At 47.5% G+C, this 12,292-nt stretch overlaps 1 protein-coding gene across 3 annotated transcripts in view; it reads right to left on the minus strand.

Annotated features, from left to right (window-relative positions):
* DNAJC13 (DnaJ heat shock protein family (Hsp40) member C13) overlaps window positions 1-12,292 on the minus strand; it is a 2,820,731-nt gene that overhangs the window by 1,388,516 nt on the left and 1,419,923 nt on the right. The window lies entirely within an intron of this gene.

Raw genomic sequence — 12,292 nt, forward strand, 5'->3', positions numbered from 1 at the left:
CTTCCCCCTAACTGCCCTTCTCCACTCCCTCCCCACTCCTGGTTTCTACCTAATGAAATAAATTGTTCTTCATACTATTCTTGTTAATTAGAATCATGTATTTTATTCTACTGCTTCTCATGTATTCCGGTTTAATGTAAAGCGCTTTGGCGTAAAGCGCTACATAAAAGTAAATAAATACAAATATGTTAGTCAATAACACAGTTTCTATATATCAAATAAGGTTGAGATAAATAAATACATATAAATAATAACACTTTGTTCTTTGGTTATACTATTCAAAGAACGGCAATATGATCTAGACCATGTGGTACCACACTATACTTGGATTCATAAAAAATGCACCAAATGCTGACAGTCTTTAAAAAACATGTGAATTACTAAGCATAGGGTGACTGCATAGATTAAGTAAGAAAGGCAGATTAGTTTCAGAACATAATCAGTGTACTTTCTTTAGACAAAAATAGTAATACTGTGTGAGGACCCCCCCCCCCCACCTGGGAAACCTATAAGGAAAAAGTTAGAGTGTACCTTATATTGTCTATTACAGCCTGGTCCAAAGATGTACAATTTTGTTCAGCTTTACTTCTACAGGTTTCACCTCTCAAAGTACCTAAGATGCCACAGCAGAACAGGATCCAAGCCGATTCAGGGACGCCTGGATGATTCCTGAGGCTGAAGATGCTGTTCCTCGTCACTGTACCTTTGGTGCCTTGGGAGGCGAAGAGGTGGATGTTTTTGGCTTCCCTCGATGGGACTGCTTGAGGATGGACCCCCTTTGCAAGAATGCGTCACTGGGATGTCGAAGCAAAGAAAAAGAGGAACCAGACAGTGTCAAAAAGGCAGCACTTTCGGTCATCGCAGTGGTCTTTGTGGGTGGGGTGTTATTCTGACTGTGGATGTCCCATGAAGGTGAAACTTGCTGTGGACTCCGAAAAGACCTGGCTGATGAGAATAAGCCCCTTGGGGACATTGGTTGCCTTTCGTTGTCAACAGGTGCAGTGGCAGAAGTAGGTGTTGGGTTTCAGGATTTTGCGGTTTACAGACCTTTGGTTCTTCTGTGCTGCAGCAGCACGGACCTCTTGATGGCTTCTGATGACCTGGAATCGTCCACTGGACTGGACTAAGGACCCTCATCAAGGCTGGACCCTCGGGATGTCTTAGTTTTTTGGTGGCATTCATGTAGGCAGGACAATCAGGCTCACAAGCATTCAGGCCATTCATTAAAATCAGACACCCATAACAAAGAATGTAGAATGGAATAAGCACCCAGCCTTTCAGAACACAACACTGCATTAACTCCAGTTTCAGACAGGGCTGGTCCATGCATTGTGTCACACAACCAACACCAAAAACACACAACACAGAATGTGAGTGGATTTCAGACTCTAATCAAACAGGTCCCACTCCAAGGGTGTACTCAACACAGCCCCTTGGGAGGCCCTATCAGTCTGAGAGGAGGCAGCCCCAGCGCCATATATGGTCTTTCCACCCAACAGTCAGTCAGGGAGCAAGGGATGGAGTCAGGGCTTCCCAGGACTTTTGGAAACAAGGTGTAAATGCAAAAGAAACCAAGAGGCTACAGTGGCCATCTTGCCCTTGTACAGCAATCCATTGATTCCTATGGCAGGGCATGAGTGTCCCAAAAATGGAGGACACCAAAAGCCCATTGTAAAGTCAGCATGTAGTATCACCAGGCCATACCCTGCTTTGTGGGTCACACACCGGTGCCCAAAGACACACAAAAGGGGTACACGAGTTTACCCCAACCAATAGGTGCCATGAGGGTATCCCATGGGTGTTAACCAATAGGGAAAATGAAGAGCTGCACTGCCAGAGGTGCAGCATGGACCACAGAGGCAGAAAACATACACACAGAAGTAGTAGGACAAGGATTAGGAGGCCCTGTCCCTCCAAAAGGCATTTCCAGCATCTCAGGCTGACTGTTATACAGATGTGTCCATTTAAAGTGAAGTCTCTGCCTGATGGAAAGTCCCAGAGTTGAAAAGACCCCGACCAAATAAGATTGGTTTTAATTAGTGTCTTCAATTCAAGGTTGCATCCTTGTCCGAGGATTTTGGTCCTCAAGTCTTCAAATTTAAAATGTGCAGAAAGTATTGATTGGGTTACCACAAAAATGTTTGACTGTATTCCTATAAATGGAGCTTGGGACACTTACCATAGCTCCAATTTTCTGTAATAGTGGAACATCTGACTAAGAAAAAACGGGCTCTTTAGGTAACTGTACATGAAGAAACCTTGTTGGAACCTGCAAAATTTCAGTACACTATGGACTGTGAAGCTCTGTCCAAAACTAGTGGGAACAAAGTCCAGCTTGGAGATTGAGACCGGGTTGGTGCTCACTCCTGTTCCCTGAGCAGTATCAGTTTTGATACAAGCCTTTACTCCTTGTGTCTAACGGAATCCTTAAAGGACAGGGCCATCCTGTTGATGCTGACTTAGAAGGAGAAAGCAATGGTATTGAGGTACACTAACAGTAAATGGAGCAAAAGACCAGCAGCTGCCTAAGAGACAGTTTCTGGGAGAGTGGCTGCTTCCCATACGTTCCAATGCGGGAGAGCTCACGTACACTGCACACAAAGACAGGACTATATCCTAGTTCCAGTACTTCAGTTCCTTTTTTCCCTCCTATGAACCCATGCTAGCATAATAGGCATGCAGCATCACTTGATCAATCAGAAACCCTGTATACTGGTCTCCATTAGCACTGCTTCTAAGAGAGACCAAAATATAGTTGGGCAGCATTTCCCCATGGAAATCCATTCACTAAAACAGTACTATGCATCCTATGGTTTATATTTAAAAAAATGTTTTTATTGTGATTGGTTTTACATTCAAACCTTACTCAGAAGTAAAACATTCAATACAAAATGTACAAAATATATATTTATAAAAGTCAACATTTGTCTGGGGTTTGTGGCTTCGTGCAGCGTTGGTGTATGGAGGCAAAGGCATATGAGAGGCGAATGGACCTAAGGCGAAGGTGAAGACGGGTAGCATTTCATAAGTTTCCAAACTGTTGGGGCATTAGGTGAATTACTTTTCCACGAGATGGTGCCATTGGTTACAGAACTGATACATAAAGTATATCCAAACATATCGGCAAATTACAAAAATCACTAGTGGATGTGTGAAGGAGCCATCCTTGCTGCTAAAAAATATTCTGTCAATTAAATTAATCAGATCAGGATTTGCTTCCAGGCACAGTTACTTAGTACAACTCAATCGATGCGTTCGTGAATGCTGACGAAACCGTAAACTATCCAACAGAATTCCTCCACTCACTCGACTGCCCGGGAATGCCACCTAGGCTTTGTAATAGCACAACGCTATGCATTTAAAAATTGCTGCTCAACAAAATTGAAGCAACAGGAAGGCAAACAAAAAATGTTGTTAATAAACGAGCATTACAATGAACATGTACTTAAGTACTATTGAACTTATGGGGTCGTAGGTCATTTGGTCGAAAACCAAATGATCAAATGCCATTTGATCGTGAGTCAAATGGTCGAAAAAATGGTTGATTTTTTTTTATGGGGGAGTTGCCCCCCCAAACCCCCTTTTTCTATATACATTTTTTTTCACCAAACAAAACTAAATAAATATATAAATAAATAAAAAAAATGTGCCCATTTTTTTTTCTGACCATTTGACTTTCGATCAAATGGTCATTCGATCTTTTATTTTCGACCATTTGACCGGACACCTATAGTCCATAGTTGTGGGCACCGTCCACATCATGTCACCCATCATGCTGCTCAGGAATCTCCATGTTGTTCTCACATACAGTTCTATGTTCCAGAATTACTATTTAAGAAGAATAAATTGAGTTGTGTAGTCTTTATAAAGTTAATGTTAAAGGTATTTGTATCGCGCACCGTCACCAACAGAGTTGGTCCCCAGGCACTCAGGCGGATCAGCAAACAATAAGGCGGGGTGGGGTTAGTAGGGTGAAGTGGGAGTAGCAAAGTGAGAAGGTGATGTACTGTTGGCATCTTCAGTTCGGTTTTCGTGAGCTTGCGTGTGAATGTCAGATCGATGCGAGTCCTCTTGAACTGTTGGTGCGACTTATATGTTGATCGTTTGTTGTTGCAGTGTGGTAATGTGCATGCGTTTAGCTGTGCGAGAGAGTGGTTGTGTGGATTTTTGCATAATTTAAGTATGCAGAATTTTAGGTTTGGGTTAGTGGGTTCTATGATAAGAAAACATTTTTAAACTAATAATCGAAAGATGTAGTGAATTTTTCTTTTCACCTTTCTTATGGATCCTTTCCAAAAGCGTAAAACTACCTTAAGGTATTCCTAACAAATAGTACCTTTAAGAAAATAAAATCCCAGCCAACGCTGGGTATATCAGCATGTACTATATAAAAATACATATTACACCTCAAACGTTAATACTTCAGACACCTTTCAAAGTCATGTTCATCATCATTGATCCACCAGAATTTCTATGATACCCTTTCATCAAAATAGTCATATTAATCCATTACAAAGATACTAAAAATCATAGCCGTCCTAGGATTCCCTCTCCAACATGCTAAGGGACATCAAGAACCTTGTCAAAGCGAATATCAAGGAAATATTCTCTCCTTACATGAAAGAAACCCACAAACTTTCACCCATATCAATAAAAGAATTGATAAATGTATGCAAATGTTGGACTCTAAGCCTATTCAGTCGTGGACCGAAAATAACCAACTGTTTCAACGTTTCAAGTACATTTGCATTAAGACATGATCTACAGCTATTTTCTTGAGCTTTCAAGTCCCTTCGTGGGCCTATACACTCCAAAACAGTTAATAGGTTAAATTTAAAATCACACATACAAACTTCTTTATTCCCTACAAGTGAAGAGCTTTATATGGAGAAATTACTTAACGTAATGTTCCTTCTATGGATTCTTCTGCCGCAGAAAACTCATCTGATAGATATCCCATTCAGCTATGCTGCTTTGGAAACTTTATCGACAGGGGGCGTAGTTGACCGCGACTCAGCAGTCTATCGTTGATCTGTTTTGCCTGGCACTCGATTGTCTGCTCCGGACGAGACGTCAGGCGTCGTATATAAACTGTCACTATGCTCTATACCTCAGTTTCCACCTTTTTCCCCCCAAGCTCACCACGCTGCATAGGAAAACCGAGAGATAACAACGGGCTAAAAAGCAACCAAAAAGGTTCAACAGTAACTTTGCAGTGTAGGGAGAACGTTGTGCAAGACATCAAAATTTGTAGCATCAGAAAAGATATATATTTATTTTTAAAACAAAAATGCAGCAAGAAGACAGAAATGGCCACCAAGGACCACCGCCAAGTCATCAAAAGAGAAGATGAGCACTAACGATCGACTAAGCAAGGATGGACGTGAGGGGAGATGAGAAATCTGAAGAAGAATCCATAGAAAGAACATTATGGGAAGTAATTTCTCCTTCATTGGATTGCTTTTCTCCCTCAGATGCCTCAATCTGATAGACACCCAAAGCAGTAGGTGAAGGAGGTGAGGAAAAAGTTAGACTGACATTTGGTAGCACCGCCCTGCCAAAACACGCATCAGCTATGCTAGCAACATATAAACTATAGTATTTAGTGAAAGTATTTAGAGAGGACCATGCTGCCGCACAACAAATATCCCTAACAAGGACCCCTGTTTGTAATGCAGTTGATGCAGAGATCCCTCCCTCCCCCTAGTCGAATGCACCCGGATGCCCGACGGTAACACTGCTTGCGCACTGGCAACACTATGCTATGCAGAAGATAATCCAGCGGGACAATGTTTGTTTTATCATCACCAGGCCTTTACGGACTAAGGAGAAAGCCACAAAGAGTCGGTCAGTTCTTCTGAACTCAAACATCCTTGCGATGTAAAAGCTTAGAGCCCTTTTAGGATCCAGACGATTAAACCGCTCCTCCTCCTTGGAGGAGTGCAGTGGTGGGTAGACAACCAGGAGGTCTATGGACTGTGATAGATGGAATTCAGAGACAACTTTTCGAAGAAATCCAGATCTCACCTTGAGCGAGACTTTCTCTCGAAAAAGAGGAGCCGCAAAGAGCAAGTGTGCATCGGCTCAAAGGGAGCCGCCGTCAGGTTTGTCAACACCAGATTAGATGCCAAACTGTGACAACAAAGGGAGTTGGTGGAAACTTATTTATAGGGCCCTTCAGGAATTGTACCATCATCGGAATCATAAAATATGAACCTTGATCCAGGGACCTTTTAAACACAGACAAGGCCTCCAAATATCTTTTGACTGGTGACCTAAAGGACTGCTGAGGCCAGTGACTGAAGCAACTCCATTCACTGAAGTGGCGGGGCAAGAGATAGGGTAAGGAACAAGTTACTTACCTGTAAACTGTTCTCCAGCATGGGTATGGCATGGATTCACATGCTCATGAATATTTCCCGTCAGGCTGGGAATCCTCAGTAACAGAAAAAACTGTTTCAGTTACGTTTCCAAACTGGTCTTTCTCCTATAAACCAATCAGAACCCATCGTGCCAGAAAGACAATAACCACGAGGTCAAGAGCATTAACCAAATAGTGAGAGTATTCTCCTGGAACACACAGGGGTATTCTCATTTATTCCAAACGGAACAATCGGATTTGATTAAAACACATTCTATGGCTACAAGAGACATGGCTAGTCGAGCCACCGATATGTGAAGGCTACACCGCCTATATGAACCCGGCAATCTCTAAAGCAAAAGGTCCCTCAGCAGGACTGTTAACTCTGATTAAATTGGGCTCGCTGTTCAAAGTCTTAGAGGAAAACAACATTGGTGCGTGGGCACAAAATACGATACTAGTGCATCACTCGATAACTGAAAGACTGCAATAAAGTGGGTCCTCAAATTCCCAAGTCCCACCTAAATATTATAAACATATACTGGAATCCGAGAAAGTATGAGGATGAGAAAGTCAGACTATCTGCCATCGACGAGACCACACTGAAATATGCAAGAGTGGAATTTATTATATGTGGCGACTTTAACTTTCATCTTTACAGTCAAGACAGGAAATGTATTGAAGATCACACGCTCGAACATCGTGCTCGCAGATGGTCAGCTGAGATGAAGGACAGAAAGCTTGATCGATTAGAAGCATTTGCCCATGGAATAACCACACAACCCCTAACTGGTCAAGGGGTCAAAACCAATCAATTATTGACTACATCTATAGTTCGAATGGCATAACCAAAGGGGTTATGGAATCAGCAAACACCTATTCACAGCTCAGTGATCATTACATCTTGACACGCACTTGGAAGACGGGAGTCTCCCCTGCCAGAATAAATATCCCACCCATGACCCCAAATACTGGACTGAATCGTCTCAAGATATCACAAAATGAACTCCAGAGTCTGACGGAAACATTCAAAAATACAGAGATAGAAGAATGTAGCAAAATTAACTATGGTTGGCTTCTCAATCGATTCAAGCTCACGACTGTGCCTAAAACCTTCTCAAATCATGCTCCTACCTATGTATACAACAAAGCCATAGCTGACAAAAAGAAAGAAATAAAAAAAATGGTGAAGCAAGCCAAATACGATTCTCCTATTTTGAAGAGCTATACAAAGAGAGACACACAACCAAGAAAGCTGCAACGATACGAAATGAAAAGAGATGGTCATTGACATGGGATCCCACGGATATTCTAAACATAATCCGGAAACTTAATGTCTCGAGAGCTCCAGGTCCCAAAGGCCTTTCGAACGCCACAATCAAAAAGCATCCGGAAATTTGGGCTGCCTTTTGCACTGAGATCTTCGCACTAATTCACCGAACCAATGTCATTCCTGAGTCATGGCAACTAGCAACCCTAATTCTGATTTATAAATAGGGATCAACAAGATAACCTTTGAACTACCGCCCCCTGGCACTATTAGACCCTTTAGGAAAAATCTTTGCAAATGTATTACTGACAAAGCTTAACATCTGGTCTAAACAAGCACAACGCCAGGCGGTCAGGAAAACTGGTTTTGTTCAGCATGCAGGGACCAGTGCCAATTTATTGATTATGAACATGCTCAAACCCGAAGCTGTTAAAGGAATGGTTCGGTCGGAAATTTTTATTGTCCCTACGGGTCGGCCATGTGTTTTTAAGCCTAAGTAGCTCGATATTAGAAAAATTTCCTATGGACCTTACCAAGGGCTTGTTTAGATCAAAGTCCGACGGCACCTTGGCCATGAAGGAGGGGTGTGTCCGCAGCACCACACTTGTCTCGTGGAAAGTTAACTCAGGTGGCTTACAGGACAGGGCCTGTATCTCACCCACTCGTCGTGCAGAGGTGATGGCCACGAGAAAAGCTCTCTCCCAGGAGAGAAACTTGAGCGGAACAGAATTTATGGGCTCGAACAGAGCTCCCGCGAGCCTAGTAAGTACCACATTTGAATTCCTACGCCAGGGCCGGAGCCTTCACTGGTGGGAAGGAACAAGTTACTTACCTGTAACTGTTGTTCTCCAGCATGGGTCTGGCATGGATTCACATGCTCATGAATATTCCCCGTCGTCAGGCTGGGAATCCTCAGGAAAGAAAAAACCAGTATCAGTTTCGTTTCTGATCTGTCTTTCGTAGTAATAACCAAGCACTGGTCTCTGCGTCATACTGACCACAGCCAATGACTGCCCTCTACCTAAGCACCGCCTCCGGCAGCCATCTTCAGATTTGGAAGCACGTGAAGTGGCAGTATGACCAAGTGAAGAGCCGCAGAGGGGTAGGCGGGAGGGTTCGCATGTGAATCCATGCCAGACCCATGCTGGAGAACAACAGTTACAGGTAAGTAACTTGTTCCTTCTCCAGCATGGGGTCTGGCATGGATTCACATGCTCATGAATAAAGAATACATAGCAGTACACACATGCACAACCACGGGAGGTGGCAAAGGCTCAACATTAAGCATTACATCAAACTCAACATTAAGCATCTTACCTCCTCACCAGGCTCACCTCAGGCGAACAGGTTGCGCAGCACTGCTTGGCCGACCCTGGACTCCTCCCTGGAATCCCGATCGACGCAGTAGAATTTCGTGAAGGTGTGCGTCGACCTCCACGTAGCAGCCCTGCATATGTCCAGCAGGGGCACACCAGAAAGGAACGCTGTGGTAGCTGCGATCGCTCTGGTGGAATGGGCTCTCGGACGGCCAGGCAGCGGTCGGTTTGCCAACCGATGACAGTACATGATACAGCCGGAGAGCCATCTGGAAATGGAAGCCTTCGAGAGAGCCTTCCCCTGATTGACAGGTCCAAAGTTCACAAAGAGTTGTGACGTCTTCCGAAAACACTTTGTGCGGTCCACGTAGAACTTCAGCGCTCTAGCCACATCCAGCGAGTGCAAAGTCCTCTCAGCCGGCGACGAAGGCGGCGGGAAGAACACAGGCAACACCAAGGGTTCGTTGAGATGAAAGTCCGACGGTACCTTGGGCATGAAGGAGGGGTGCCTCCTGAGCACTACCCTCGTGTCGTGAAAAGTCAAGAACGGGGCCTTGCAGGAAAGGGCCTGGATCTCTCCCACCCGTCGTGCGGAGGTGATGGCCACAAGAAACGCTGTTTTCCATGACAGAAACTTCAACGGGGCCGAGTGCAGAGGCTCGAACGGAGGTCCCATGAGCTTGGTCAGCACCACGTTGAGCTCCCACGCCGAGGCCGGCGCCTTCACCGGCGGGAAGGATCTGAACAGTCCCTTCATGAACTCTTTCACCAGACGATGAGACCACAGGGACGTCCGGCCCGTGGTTCTGGTGTATCGGGAGATCGCAGCAAGATGAATCTTGATGGATGCGTGTGCCAGTCCTGCTTTGGCCAGCGTCAGCAGGTACGGCAGTACCTGGGGAGCCGTAATCCGTAGAGGGTTAATCTTCTGTGCGTGGCACCAGACACAGAACCTCTTCCATTTGTGTCCGTAGCATTTAAGAGTCGAGGACGCCCTGGCCTTTGCAAGAACCTCTCTGCAGTCGTCCGGTAAGTCGTATCCTCCAAACTCTAGCGCTGCAGGAGCCAGGCCTGCAAGTTCAGCGATTTCGGGTCGTGGTGGAGGATGGCGCCTCCTTCCCTGGAGAGTAGATCCGCGTCCACCGGCAGCTTGATTGGCGGGGACGCTGACAAGTCCAGAAGGTCCGGGAACCATATCTGCCTCGGCCACGCAGGTGCAACGAGGATCATCCTGCACCGTGACCTCTTGAGCTGGTTGACGAGCCGGATTAGCATTGGCAAAGGAGGGAACGCATAGAGGAACAGGCCCTCCCAGGGGAACGAGAAAGCATCGCCCATGCTCCTCGCCTGGGGAAACCTGCTAGCGAACCTCCGGCACTTGGAGTTCGTCGCCGTCGCGAACAGGTCGATCTGGGGTGTGCCCCACCGTCGGAAGAGGCGATCCACTAGATCATGCCGTAGTTCCCACTCGTGGCACGAGCGCAGCTCCCTGCTGAGTGAGTCGGCGATGGTGTTTTTTATCCCTGCCAGATGAAACGGCACCAGAAACATCCTTTGGGCGACTGCCCAATGCTACAGGTCCTGCGCCTCCTTGGACAGTGCTGGGGACCTGGTTCCGCCATGTTTCCTGATGTAAAACATGGTGGTGGTGTTGTCGGTGAAGATCCTCACCACCTTGCCCTTGAGGGACGGAAGGAAGGACCGGAGGGCCCAGAACACTGCACGGAGCTCCAGTACGTTGATATGGAGGGACTTCTCCGTCGGGAGCCAGAGGCCTCTCGCGTGCAGATTTTCGGTGTGCGCTCCCCACCCTTCCAGGGAGGCATCAGCGGTCACTGTCTCCTGGTGGTCTGGGGTCTGGAAGTCCATGCCCGCCGTCAGATGCGCGCGGGTGCCCCACCACCGGACCGCTCGGCGGAAACTCTCGTCGAGTGTGATCCTCTCCTCGAAGCCGCCCGTCGTTTGGATCCAGCGCGCGTCCAGGAACTCCTGCAACGGGCGCATCCGGAGCCTGCACATGGGAATGAGGTAGATGCAAGAAGACATCATTCCGAGGAGGGACTTGATGGACCTCACCTTGGCCGCGTCGGAATCCAACATCCGCTGTACCTTGCCCAGGATGGACCTGGTCCTTTTCTCCGACGGGGAGGCCAGAAGGGACACTGTGTCGAGCTTCGCTCCCAGAAACAGTGCGTTTTGCGCGGGTACCAGGTGGGACTTGGCGTAGTTCACGGAGAATCCCAGGTCTGTGAGAAGTTGGACGGTCCTTGCCGTGTGCTCCACGGCGAGCTCCCTCGTCTTGGCTCGGATGAGCCAGTCGTCCAGGTAGGGGTAGACGTGGATCCGCTTGCGGTGCAGCTGCACCGCCACCGGTGCAAGGCACTTGGTGAATACCCTGGGTGCCGACCATAGTCCGAAGGGGAGGGCTTTGAACTGGTAGTGACGCCCTTGGACCACAAACCTGAGGAATTTTCGGTGCCCCTTTAGGATGGGAATGTGGAAGTAGGCATCCTCCAAATCCAACGACGACAGGAAGTCTCCTTCCTCCAGCTGCCCCAGGACGTGCTGGAGGGTGACCATCCGAAACTTCTGCGCCTTGATGAACTTGTTCAGACGTCGCAGGTCTAGGATGGGGCGCCATCCTCCCGTCTTCTTCTTCACGAGGAAGTATCTCGAGTAAACTCCGGAGCCCCGAAGCCTCTTTGGGACGAGTTCCTGAGCATCGCCTTTACCTCCAGGAGAAGCTGAGGGACGTGAAGCTCTTTCCTGGCCACGGGGGGGACGCGCGGGCACCTTCTTTGAAACTCGAGCGCGTGGCCCCGGGCTAAGGCGTCCAGCACCCAACGGTCGGTGGAGATGGACTCCCACACGCTGACGAAGCTCGCAAGCCGGCCTCCCACCGGGGTGCTTCGATGGGGGCCCGACCCCACGGTCGGTTCAATCCAGTTTCAACGAGGCTTTGCCGCCTTGACCTCCTTGGCGACGACGGCGGGGTCCGCCAGACTTGCCTTGTCCTCTATAGGCCTCCTGAGACGACGAGCGGGCCGCTTGACGGTAGGTGGAGAAACCGCCGCCGGAACCTTTGGAGGCGCCCTTGCCTCCGCTGCTCCGAAAGGGCGTCCGTCGTTGCTGCAGAACCCCAAGGGCCCGGGCCGTCTCAGTGTCCGTTTTAATGGCCTGAAGGGAATCGTCCACTCTTTTCCCAAACAGGTTGTTCCCATCGAACGGCATGTCCAGGACTCTGGTCTGTACGTCTTGACGGAAGTCCGTAGCCTTGAGCCATCCACGCCGCCTAAGGCACACGCCGTTGCCCAACTGGCGAAACCCAGTGTCGGCGATGTCCGT

The sequence above is a fragment of the Ambystoma mexicanum genome, chromosome 2q (assembly GCF_040938575.1).
Source record: "Ambystoma mexicanum isolate Mex_15411 chromosome 2q, UKY_AmexF1_1, whole genome shotgun sequence".
In the NCBI taxonomy this organism is placed as follows: Eukaryota; Metazoa; Chordata; class Amphibia; order Caudata; family Ambystomatidae; genus Ambystoma; species Ambystoma mexicanum.